General features: G+C 40.4%; 1 protein-coding gene across 1 annotated transcript in view; it reads right to left on the bottom strand.

Moving 5' to 3' along the window:
* The window catches only part of Gna14 (G protein subunit alpha 14), a 142571-nt gene that overhangs the window by 65742 nt on the left and 73410 nt on the right, over window positions 1-3419 (bottom strand). The window lies entirely within an intron of this gene.

Below are 3419 nucleotides of genomic sequence, written 5' to 3'. Positions count from 1 at the left end.
AAAAAAAAAAGAAAGAAAAGTTCAAGACTCAGAGAAACAACAGCAGAATGTGGATGCTCCTGTGTACAGGGTTTGTCACAATGCCCCTCTTGTAGTGAGGTAAGGAAGTATCTGATTGTGCTCCTCTTTCATCTTCTCCCCACAAAGAAGCTACTGAGCCAAGTGGATGTGTGTCTGTGTAGTCTATACTATCAAGGCAGGGTAGACTGAGCTTGGGCATGTTAGACAAAGCATAAATAAAGTTCTCTGCTCTGTGGGTGGAAGGGTCGGTGAAGACACCAGCCAGGGCTCACATCCACTCTTCTCCACATCCTGAAAGTGCCCAATATGCACTCAAGCTGAAGAAATAAGTAGCAATCGCCAGATCTACTCCTTTCCAACATTTATTCAGGGCATGTTTCATAGTTTGGGTATGTTCTAGTGTAGACAGAACCAGCAAAGACTCAGTTAAAGAAGAATGGTACACTAAAAACAGATCAAATCTTTGCCTTTCAGTCCTGATGTTTAAAAATTGAGAGAGATTTTGCAAGCATGCAAACATGGTACCTATTGCTGGTTAAATGTACTACAATTACCCTAATTAGCTAGCATTTCTGAATTAGCTAAAATGTCCAGGAAAATCAGGAATGAAGTTCTGTGGTTAAATAGAAAACAATATCTACTTCAAAATACCATACTATAGCTCTGGCTTCCAAATGCATTGCTACAAGTCAGTTTGACAATACTAATCAAAGTGTGCTTACACTATCTTGAAAGTAGTTATTTTATCAGTCTATCTTATCTCCTATAATTGAACCATCATCTCCACATTGAAATCCAAACAGAACCAAATGCAAGACTTTGGCAGGGCTTTTCCAAGTTGTCTTCAGGAGAAAAAAAAATGAATTCCAGGTTTCAATGTACTGAGCTTCACACACTGGGTGTTCTTTTCTTTCTTTCTTGAAAATTTCCCTGATGGATAATGCTACTGTCAGTTCAGTTTCTATTTTCAATCATATATGTCTGTCCAAATGGGCAGCATTTCCCAGCAATCTGCTTGTTTTCTGCCTTGCCACCTTACAGACCAAATTGCTGCTCTTTTTCCGTCTTTGATCTAAAGGAAAAAAATCAGCTTCTTTGTTAAGTTAGCTGAGAAATTTTCAGTATGCTTCGTTCAGAATTTGTGTCTACAAAACCTGTAGACAGCAAAGATCAACCATCCTTGTCCTGCCAATCATCCTGGTCCTGCCAATCATCTTTGTCCTGCCAATCATCCTTGGCCTGCCAATCATCCTGGTCCTGCCAATCATCCTTGTCCTGCCACACAGGTCGGCACACATTTGCCAGCTCTTCTTTAGCCTTCTCCCCCTCTTCATTCTTTTTCAAAATCTGGATTTTTGGGGGGGGAATCTTCAAGGATTTGATCTCTACTTGTGAACTATTTTTTTTTTTTGTAACTAAAATCAGAGTAAATAAAACTCTGCCCTGCAAGGGGCAAGGCCTTAACTAACTCATTTGTAGCATGACACCTAGTGAAGCACTGGTTGACACAGACTCATTCTGTCCACCCAGCCTGCTCCTGTTTCCCAGGAAGAACCTCTGGGGCAGACACTAAACTTGGCATCTTGCCATGCGCACAGTTTGCCGCTCATCCACTCATCTTATCTAAGCGGCCACAAGTCATCAGGTCAACAAGCTCTGAAGCTGCTTCCAGCTGAGACCGATGCTCTTGGCACCTTCCCTACCCCTGAAGCCTGGTCAGTTATCTGGTGAGACATGATCCAACGGGAAAAGCCCAAAGCAGCACCAGGAAGCTGGCAGTTCTCATGCCTTATTCAGAAAAATTCCAAAACTATTTGTAATTAATAAAATAATGAAAGCTCAATTATTAGTGTGGCATGACCATGCAAGAGACAGAGATGGGAGAAGGAAGAGAGAAATGCCTAAAGAGAAACTGTGTGTGCCCTGTACTATGCTGATATACTCAGTAAGTGTCATTTCAGTGTGCTGCGACTAGATCTTAGCCATACAAAGGGAAAAACAAACGCAAAACACAGGCCTATATGGCATATGGAAATGAACCCAAAATCAAAGACTGATATACAAAAAGTTAAATGATCAACAGCTTTCAAGAATTTAAGGTGAGTATTTAACACTGCACTGGGGAGATTCTGTTATTTTAATATAAACATATAAGACTCACCATGAAAACACAAAGATATTAGAGAAGAGCCTTAATACAACAAAATATTTATATTATTCATGTAAAAAGCCATTTATTACAAATCAAATTTTAGAACATACTGTTTGTTGCCTTGGCAGGCTCTGGCATGATTATTGGTCACAAATGCTTGTAAAATGCACCTGGGTGCATTCTGCCTCTGCCCTAAATCATTACAAATGTAAGTGTCCTACCCCAAACTTCTCACATACATGGAATTCATTACCCTGGACTCTAATCTCCATCTTAACATCCTTGAGTTACATATTTTTGTGGGTTTTTAAACTTTTTTCATATTATTTCATATATATATATGGATGCTTATCTGCACACATGTCTATGCACCACATGTGTGCAGTACCCACAGACGTCAGCAGAGGGCACTCAATGGGTCTTTTGGAAATAGAGTTACAGATGGTTGTGAGCTGCATTGTGAGTGCTGGGAATTGAACCCAAGTCTTCTGGAAGATGGCCTAGTGTTCTTAACTACTGAGCCAACTCTCCAGTTCTGTTTTTCCCCTTTTTTTCTTTCTCTTTCATAAATGCAAAGGTGGAGCCAGTAAGATGACTCAGTAGATAAGGGAGCTGGTCACGAGGTCTGATGACTTAGGCTTCTATCCCTAGAACCACATGGTTGAAAGAGAAAACCAACTCTCACAAGTTACTCTTTCTGTTTTCTGGTATCATTTATTTAAATACTCTCTTGTTTTCCTTGTGGTTTTCTTAGCTCTTGAAAAGGCAGGTTCTCCAACATGGGCCCTACACATGTGTGTGCATACACATGTGTGCATAAGAAATGTAAAAAACTTATTTTTCCTAAATAAATACAAATGATTCCTAACCCAGAAGCTATGCCCAATAACAACTTGCAAATTAAAATTTAATTTTCCCTTGCCTATCAGTGGCAGTGTATACTTTTAGTACCAGTACTCTGGAGGCAGAGACAGGCTGATGATCTCTGTGAGTTTAATGCTAGCCTTGTCTACAGAACAAGTTCTAGGACAGCCAGGGCTACACAGAGAAACCCTGCTCTAAATATATAAATAAATGAAATAAAAAGTAAAATTAGTTTTCCCCCAGGGAGTGTCACTGGGAAAACAACCTGCTTTTAAGAGTAGGCTGCATATACTGGCTTTGGGGGAGCCTAGGCAGTTTGGATGCTCAACTTACTAAACCTGGATGGAGGTGGGCGGTCCTTGGACTTCCCACAGGTCAGGGA

This window comes from Microtus ochrogaster, chromosome 8 (assembly GCF_000317375.1).
Source record: "Microtus ochrogaster isolate Prairie Vole_2 chromosome 8, MicOch1.0, whole genome shotgun sequence".
Taxonomy (NCBI): Eukaryota; Metazoa; Chordata; class Mammalia; order Rodentia; family Cricetidae; genus Microtus; species Microtus ochrogaster.
The sequence above is the reverse complement of the archived record's forward strand: the minus strand, read 5'-3'. Positions and strand labels throughout refer to the sequence as shown.